The following is a 9,843-nucleotide window of genomic DNA, read 5'->3' as shown; positions in this document are numbered from 1 at the left end:
ATATCAGGAACAAATATATAAACAAGAGAAATAAATGAAAGGAAAAAGGAAAAACATTTTAAAGGAATGCTATCATGAGTACCCAGAAAACTGTCTTAAAAGATAAGTTAGGAGCAAAGAAGGAAAAAAGAAATATAAACCAAAAATATTTAAATGGAAAATAAGACAAAAGCAGTTTATTTATAATAAAAGTGTTCAATTAACTAATAAACTTCTAAAATCTTAGTTGTATACAATTTGCAAAGATAAATCATACTGCAGAGCAATGTGTTACCCTTGCAAAAAATTTTTCACCTCCTCTAAACACAGAATCCAATTGGAAAAGAAAAAAAATTAAAGTTGTTTCTATTTTCTATTTTTAAACAGCTGTACAAAAGATGTCATAGAAAATTTATTTTTTCTTTAGAGCTAGATCCAACTAATGAAACAGGAAGTCTCATAAATTAACTAAAAGAAAACTTTGAAAATTCTATTTGGATTTTTGTAAAACATTGGTAGAGACTTTCTCCTGTTTTACAAAGTTAGACATAAATATAGCCTAAAGGCAAGGAGGAAGAATAAAACTCTGGGAAGTCTTCTAATTCCACAATTCCACTGAACTGTCCACATCCTTATAGATAGTCTGCTTTCTAACTGAAAAGGCTAGCATTTAGCATAAGCCAAATGTTAATATCCATTTACACCCTACAGTGCCTAGTACAGTACATGCTAGAAGATCAATGCCTTAATTGAATGGCTGAATAATTTGAGTATATATTATTATAATATACATATATACACACACATAAATATACATATATGTATGTGTACAAATATATAAATCAACTCATCATTTTAACTTTAAGCTCTCCAAGTAGAACTTTCAAAAGAGAAAAATATGTATTCACCTACCTTAGATTTGTCTTAATATATTTTTTCCTGCCACATTTGCTCATTATTAAGACATTTGTAATCAATGCTTTGCTCCTTCTCCGTTTTCTTCTTTATTTATCCTGCAGTAAAATTATAATGTTGAATTGGGAAATCATAACTTTTTTTTTTTTTTAAATTAGAACCTCTCAAAAGTAGGTCAGGAAGAATATTCTAATTTATATAAAGCTAAACACACACACACACACAAAATAGAAGAGAAGGCTAAACAAGAATTCTGTATTGCCTGTTTTCTAATTAGAACCTCTCAAAAGTAGGTCAGGAAGAATATTCTAATTTATATAAAGCTAAACACACACACACACACACAAAATAGAAGAGAAGGCTAAACAAGAATTCTGTATTGCCTGTTTTCAACCTTACTTCTTCAATTTTCTTATCTTCCTAGGGAAAAAAATTCACAAAACTTATATTTACTATTACCAGATTTTCTGTTGAATTGAAAGCAGTGCTATCTCAATCATCTAATACACATGAGTATAACTCATAGGTATCAGCTCTATTTTACAAAGGTAATAATCACTTAATAAACTTCACATATTTATCGTTTTCTTAAATTTCACTCCATTACAGCAAATTTTCAACCACTTCTCATTTACCTTAAATTCAAACTTGGGTTTGGGGGCTGGCTGGTTAGCTCAGTTCGTTAGAGTCTGGTGTTATTAACACTAAGATCAAGGGTTTGGATCCCCATACCATCCACCCACCAAAAAATAAAATAAAAATAAAAAAAGCGAACTTGGGTTTTGTCAGAGAATTATAACTCCAAACAAAATATCAACAGTTTACTCAAAACTTCCTTCTGATAGCCCTCGATCCATTTAAAAGCTGGTTTAGATACTCTAGCAATTAAACCCCCTCTATTTTTTACTAATATCATTTAAAGTAAAAATACATATTTGACATGCAGAATGAAGAAAAATTGGCAAAGAAAAAGACAGAGAATAACCAAGAGTCTTTATTTTACAGCTGGAAAGAACAATTATCCGTAAGTACCTCCTAGGCGCCTATGCCAGCAACAGTGGTGCTTAGCCACAGACATGCTGCTTTCAGGGTTCCCGCCTAAGGGGCCCCCTCTAAAATGGTGTCATACCATCCCAGTCAATTTTGAAACTGCAGACAGCAGGCATGTTTGCCACACCTCACTTAGGTCACTAAGGCAATGGTTTCTGCTGCTACCATCTGCTCCCCAGAATAAGGACAGTAAGAGATGGTAGGGCATTTGAACCAGGCTACCCACAATACAAACAAAAAGCAAACGCGGTGCCATTCACGGGATTAAACCTTATCCTATGTCATATTAAGCTAGCATTTTACATGGGGACATCTTATCTTCCTTAAAAACTGTATAACCAAGAAGGCTTTTTAATTTATTAAACAGTGACGGCACCCATTATATTCTGGGCCCTTAAGCCACACAGTGGGACACAGTGGGATGCGCTGCACTCCAGAAGCCTGCAATCTAAAAAGGGACAGATGTGTAAACAAAGAATAATGACAATATCATTTGAACAATAATGATGATCATAGCACCATACAACAGAGAAATAACAGCTGTATTTTTCTTGGAACTATTTTTAGTTTTGTTAAGTAAGTAATACATTCTCATGGTTCAAAATTTAAAAAGTAGAAAAAGGTATTCGGTGAAGTCCAGAACAGCCACCCACTTCCTCTTCCTAGAGGCAACCAGCATTGAAGAAACCTTCAGCTTCCTGCCACTACAACCACAGGATTTCAAAAGAGAAAAATGACTAGCCTTATACCTGAATAATGACAAGATAAACTTGATCCTGACTCAGGATTATCATAAAACTATTTCATTCTAACTAGAAAGAAGTCATCAATGACTGACTGCCTACTTGCCAAATCTAAAAGAATGCTTTTTAGTCCCTCTTTATTAACATCCCTACAGGATTTCCTACTCCCCCTGAAATTTTGTCCTCCTTGAGTCCTTTATACACTTTCATGCTATTCTTCCACATTATCTAGCCCTTTGTTCTGTCCTCTTTGGCATACTCTTTAATAAAGATTGGTATTCCCCGGGTTTCCAGTCACTACACTCTCCTCCACACATTCTCCCTGGGCTATTCATCCTTATCTGACGAGTCCAAATTTTATCTCCAGCCTAGACCTCTCTCCTGAGCCCCATATGTATATATCTATTAGAAGGTGTCTTTTAATGGTCTTCTCACAGATCCTCAAACCCAAAATGTTCAGAACTAAAACTCCATCGCTTGGCTGCTGTCCTCTTGCTGTATTCTTCTCTCTGTGACTAATACCACTATTGACTCAGCCACCCTATCTGAGAATCCTCCTCTCCTTTCATTCCCCACTTCCCTTCTCCCCAATTCCTGAGGGGGCAATGTGGTCTAATAGTTGCAGTATAGTAGTGGTGTGGTGTAAAGAGCACTGGCATTGGAGGTTGAGCTGGGTGTCAACTTGAGTTCTATCACTTATTAGCCACATGTTCTCAGACAATTATTTAATTTCTCCAAGCATTCCTTCCTGTCAAATGAGATGACACCAATCATGTTGCGTAGAGGAAGTGCAGTAATGAATACAAGAGGTGTAATTGTTCTTGGATAGACTGGAAACATTAGCTTACTGAGCCCCAATAATTCTCCCTCCTAACTACTTCCTGATCCTGCTCTATTCTCTCCATCCTCACTGCCACAAGGTTCTGACCCCAATCATTTCTTCACATGATTAACGCAATAACAGCTTCCCTATAAAACAATTATAGTCTCTCCCTATAATTATTTCACCTCACTACAACCTCATCTCAGCCTCTGGTAATCCCCTCTGCTAGACTACAACACTATCTGAAATGCAAATCCAAACAAGCTCTTTCCTCATTTAAAATTCTCCCATGGGTCCCCTTGTCTTAGGATAAATATCCTAAATTCTAAGCATTCTAATATGAGGTATTTGGTAGAGGCTTAATAAAGCTTATTGTAAAAGCATTCAGATGTTAAGGTATGCCGTTCCTTTCTATTACATCAATTTTCCAGGTTCAAAATTACTTCGTTTGGATTTGTAAAGCAGAGGTCCCAGTTTACTACAGTATAAACTATGTATACTTTGAAAAATTCAACTGCTTTCTAATCTAATCTAATCTCATCTCAAGTCTGCTTTTAATGCCTCAGAACACGCTCTTACTGGGTAGAGAAGGACTGAAGCTAGCACTCCTCCACCCCCACATACACAAACACCTGAATGGTTGAGGGTTCAAATGTCCTAATATGTTCTCATGATGAGCTTTATACAATATAAAAAAATTCTATTTGCTTAAAACATATCCCTTGAATTCATTATCATGTTCGTGATACAAAAATAGAGCTCTTTATAAGACACTTAGAAAACGATCTAAGTTTTTGCTCTTTCAAAACCATCGAAATGAAAACTGCAAATTATGCATTACTGAGATGTTTTTGCAAGAAAAGCTAAAAAAAAAAAAAAAGGAAAGAAAAAACACTGCAATTAGCATAGCCAAAAAAAAAAAAAAAAAGAGAGAGAGAGAGAATAAAAGGCAGTGCACCTCTTACAGAAGCAGGAAGAGAAAGAGAACACAGAGGAGTACATCTGTTTCTTTGGTTCTGAGATGAAGCAAGCTTTTAGTCCTTAGAGAAAGTAGATCTTCACAGGTTTATAATCTAAGTAGCAACAGCTAATAATGTTTGAAAGATAAAGGAAGAATATGAAGCTCATACTGTAAAGCTAGTCCCTCTCACGTCGGTTAAAATGTTAGAGAAGGTGGGACTAGCTGGAACACGGAAGTACAGTCTGCCCTCTGACTCAGTGGGTTCTGCATCCTGAATTCAACCAAACGTGGATCAAAAATATTTGAAAAAAAATTTTGCATGTGAAGTTGCTCAATACAGTCCTAATGGAAGGGTAAGCAGCTCTAACTCTAGAATATTTGGATACAAGACCTTACCTCTAAGTATGAGGCTCTGACACCTGAAAGATACTCATCTAAATAAAATGCCACTTGGTCTTTTTCCAACCTTACTTTATAGTTGCTATAGGAATTAGGTCTATGCCTATGATAGCAAAGATCTGCTTCTCTTATAAATATTTTTCCTCTAATCTTCTAACTCAGTATTTATTCTTTAGCTTTTGGGATACAAAATCACAGCTAGATAGGAAAAATAAGTTCTAATGGTCTGCAGTAGTGCCAGGCATCTATAATTAGCAATAATTTCTTGTATGTTCTCAATTGGCTAAAAGAGAGAAGATCGAATGTTCTCATCGCAAAGAAATGATAAATTTTTGCTATGATGAATATGCTAATTATCCTGATTTTAATATCATACATTGTATTCAGGTAATGCTGTACCCCATAAATACATACAATGGGTATGTGTCAATTAAAAAATTAAAAGAAAAAAATTTGCATCTGTACTGAACACACTTTTTTCTTGTCATTATTCCCTAAACAATCAGCATAACAACTATTTACATAACATTTACATTGTATTAGGTATTTTAAGTAATCTAGAGATGACTGGGGGTTGGTTAGAGTGTGGCCTTCTAACAACAAGGTCAAGGGTTCCCCATAATGGCCAGCCACCAAAAAAAAAGTATACAGGAGGTACATAGGTTATGCAAATACTATGCCAATTTTATATCAGGGACTTAAGCACCATCAATTTTGCTATCCACAGGAGATTCTGGAACAAATAGGACTGTAATTCCAAATTTAGCCATATATCTGCAATTGACAGGGATGAGCCTATAGTTATTATGTATTTTAGGTGAAGGAGATGAGCATATACAGGAAAGCAACGTGAGATAGCAGAAAGAGGAAATGATACCACTTTTGAAGTTTCGTACTCTGTGAAGCAAAGTTTTGTACTCTTTCAAATAACAATCCTTACATTTTTATGTAAAAATACGCATATAAGTAGCCAGAAGGAATAATGTCTTTAATATTCAAACACGAATTATACATATAGTCAGGAGGCACTTTAATATAGATTCAAGGCTACTCCAATTTAATTGCTTGAGATACCTGTTATTATTTAAGAAACCTTTACTAAAATTACTAAATGATTAACTATATTCAAGCATCTCTTTTTCAGTTCATTTCCCACCTGCTGCCTGCTTTTGCCTATTTCACAGTCAATGAACTGCAGAAATCAGCTGCTGAGGAGGAAATGAAAAACAAAATTCAAATAATCATGGCCTATCTCCATCCCTTCAAGCAGCCCCCCCACCACCATCACTTGATAAAGGGAAATCAAATTTTAAGACGTTTAGGGGAGTTATTTGCTTGAGTAGACACTGTAAGGTTTTTCTTTTCAATATCATGCTTCTTTACTGCACTTTAAATGCATTTTAAAACACTTACCTACACACTAAATATAAACGAATAGACTACTAGTAAATCTGGGAAAGTAGATAAGACTCTTGAATTAGCTAAGGTTCAGAGAAAAAAATTTCAACATTATACTTACCTAGATTGGTTCTATTTTGTACATCTGAACAAAACTAGTATCCTTCTCAGCGCAGAAACATGCCTAATTAAATTTAACTACTTTGGCAATTTTAAGAGTAAAAGCATTCCAAGCATCCATATACAGTAACATGGGTCTTCATGTGTGATACAGTTGCCCCAGTTCTACAGCTGGAAGTTTCCATCATAATTAATGCTAGGATATAAATTCCAGTTAAACATTTTTAAGGAAAAAAAAATCACCTTATTTGCTATCAGTGAAAAAACTTAAGCTATTTGAGATTATGAACAAACTGTACAGTATTTTGTCATTCTGAGTTAAGATGACCTAATTTTAAGTCTACTATGATTTTTTTTTTTAAAGCTTCACTCAGATAACTGTGAAGAAACTGAATTTATTTTGTGAAATTCTTCACCTTATTTGCTATCAGTGAAAAAACTTAAGCTATTTGAGATTATGAACAAACTGTACAGTATTTTGTCATTCTGAGTTAGGATGACCTAATTTTAAGTCTACTATGATTTTTTTTTTAAAGCTTCACTCAGATAACTGTGAAGAAACTGAATTTATTTTGTGAAATTCTCAAGTAAAATATTAAAATCACTTCATAGGATTTTATTTTTGATATTTAACTGGCCTGGTTGTAATACAGTTTAGAAAACATATATAAAGATGCTTCCCATTTGGGGAGAACTGGGAAGATTCAAAAGAGCCTGACATGAGAAAAAGAGTTGCTAGCAATGTTTTCTTAGAGGAAAGTATCCTTCCTGACCAATGAGATATTATTTAAGCAGTCTTCAAGCAAAACTATCATATAACTTCACAGCCTACCCATTTCCTTTACTTATAAAAATTGTTTTACATACAACTTGCCAGTAATTTCCTCTAACACTCCTAGGAAGGCCAGTCATGAGAAGTGTAAAATGGGCATTTTACTTCTTAAACTTTTCTACAACTGAATTAATACCAATATGACTTAAGGTGTTTTTGTGACTAATAACAAGATAAATTCTCATTAGTGTCATCCTTAGGTTTTCCTCTGTTCTCTCTTATTCTCTGGATACTCTAGAGCATCAGAAAAAGAAAACCCATGAGTAAAAGCATTCACTCTTAAGAACAGCACATTCTTTACTGTGCAGTTCCCACAGAAAAAAGTATTTTAAATACCTTACGTTTTCTTTAAAAGGAAATTATTAACATACTTAATATGTTCTTTTCTCCTACTGTGTGATGGATGAGACAAATTTTTCCAGAAATTTGTATTTTTATGTTCCTCTATTGGTAATATTGAAACCTTATTCAGTGTACGATAATAACTCTTCTCAAAATTGACTTATATATGTGGAACCCATCATTCAATAAAGTAGAAACACTTAAAATTCAGACATTTTCAGGCATATTTTCGTTCCTTACTCACCAATGTTGACTACACATCAAGATATCAGTGGTTCTAAAAATGCTCTAAAAATAGTCTCTCAGTGGTTCAGCTGTTAAGTGTCTGCACTATTCAGTTGCTTCAAGAAAACAAAATGGAATAGGACTTTAAGAGCTTTCCAATAGACTACCCACTTCAATAGTAAACCTGGCTCAGTTTTCTGGCCTAATGTTTGCTTGTAGAGAATACCAAGTTTCGGGGAAACAGTATCAGAAATACATGAGGGTACTTCAAAAAGTCAAGGAAAGATTTTTATCACCCTCCACCCCCCGCCCCAGGTAGCACTGTGTCTTGAGATTCATATTATCTTTTAATTCTATTTTTCCACGAACTTTTTGAAGTACCTGTGTATGCCTATACTGGTAAAGATTCAGTCAGTATTCCTTACATATATTAAGAATCTGAAAGTCTTCCCTACTTCTCATGAAATGGCCATAATTCTAAACAAGATTTTGTATTTTAATCATGCAGTGACTTGCCTCAATAGGAAACCAGAATATTTACGGAGTTTGGAGTTGGTTAAAATTCATCAGTAGAAGCAAACTTCATTAACTTTCAGGGACAATGCAAGAACAAAAAGACTATAAAGCTCCTCTGTGTTCATACATTCAATAAAAATTTATTCATATACTCTTACAAAAATATGTACACAAAACATCAGTGTAATTACAACTTCACTCACCAAACTGATTCCATGTCCACCACCAAGTCACTGGGAAAGCAGCTGTTACACTTATCTATTTACAGATTCACCAAAATTGTTTGTGTAATTACCAACATTTAATATGACAATGCTTTAGAGGTTTACTCGCCTGAGATCAAAATCATTGAAATATCTTTTAACGCTGTGTGGATCAGTAAGTAGTTCTTTACAACTACTTAGCACTTAGCATTTATGGGCCAAAACATATTGTTTGAAATTTGCCTTCCTTTGGGGAAAAAAATTTACTTTTAATGCAAAGATTTAAAGACTGCTAGACTTATGAAGGGGAACAAGCTTGTTGCCCAAAAAGAAAATCAAGTCTAGGAGAAAAATGTGGTACCCAATGGAAAAAAAGTAGAAAACATGAATTAGTGTAATCTAATACAATTTTCATACTGGACCTCTTACTGTGCGTCTAGGTTTTTGTTTGTTTCTAGGGAAGGTGACTGCACACCAATGTACCAAGCAAATTGAGAAGAAAAGGAAGAAACTTTATGAAAGTCACCACTGACTGTTAACAGGGGCTCTTCTCGATTTCGGTCAGATTTCCAGACTGGTCCTGTAAGTCAAATTTTCTGAAAATTTCATTACAGATAGCTGCTTTACTGAGCAGAGTGCAGAAAACGTCTAAATGATTTCAAACTCAGGGATCTGACCCACAAGTTAACAGGCAGTAAAGACCTACGTCAAATAACGTGATTATTCCCTATTCAGCAGCCTCCGGAACCCTACCAGATGGCCTTAAAAAGGCAAAAATCAAAAGTGATGAATAAAGGAGACTGCGATTTCTACTAGCTGTCACGGATTTGTGCCTTCTTCGCAGCCACTGTAAAGTCTTCGCGCTGTCTCGTCAGATTTACTGTGTCTGGGGACTAAAATGACTCAACAGCGATGTCCCTCCGACTCAGGTTTCGGAGAAGAAATGGGTTACATTACTTTGCATCTACACTGCGTACATCAAACTAGGGCAGAGGTGCTAGTCTTCGTCGGCTGTGGTACATAAACCAACGTCCTTACTTCTTGTTCCCTTTTTCTTTTCAAAGAGTGAGAGCCACCCTGAGCGAGCAGTGAGGCTCTTCCAACTTGTATCAAGTTCACAAGGAGTCAGGTGGGTTTAGGGAGCGGACGAGCCGGCTTCCCGCTTAGGAGTTAGGCGATTACAGCGAAGGCAAGGTCGCCAGCCGAGTGGGAGAGGAGAGCGGCCGCCGCTGCGCCCGTCCTGAGGCCCAGAGCCCGGCGGCGGCCTAGGGCAGCGGGCACCGGGCCGGGGAGGTCGCGCTGTTCTCCCGCTCTCGCTCCCGGCTCGGCCCCGGCCC

At 35.9% G+C, this 9,843-nt stretch overlaps 1 protein-coding gene across 4 annotated transcripts in view; it reads right to left on the bottom strand.

The window, feature by feature from the left end:
* Nucleotides 1-9,843, bottom strand: part of CREM (cAMP responsive element modulator) — a 78,186-nt gene that overhangs the window by 67,167 nt on the left and 1,176 nt on the right. For 2 of the 4 annotated variants that reach the window (XM_008589052.1, XM_008589043.1), the window contains exon 1: nucleotides 892-897. The gene's annotated coding sequence lies outside the window, so the exon portion shown is untranslated. Of the gene's footprint in view, nucleotides 1-891; nucleotides 993-6,026; nucleotides 6,063-9,843 lie in introns of those variants that run through there. The other 2 variants (XM_008589062.1, XM_008589061.1) reach the window with 2 other exon arrangements.

The sequence above is a fragment of the Galeopterus variegatus genome, unplaced genomic scaffold, assembly GCF_000696425.1.
Source record: "Galeopterus variegatus unplaced genomic scaffold, G_variegatus-3.0.2 Scaffold5176, whole genome shotgun sequence".
NCBI classification, from domain to species: Eukaryota; Metazoa; Chordata; class Mammalia; order Dermoptera; family Cynocephalidae; genus Galeopterus; species Galeopterus variegatus.
Note: the sequence above shows the minus strand (reverse complement) of the source record. Positions and strands in the feature narration are given on the sequence as shown.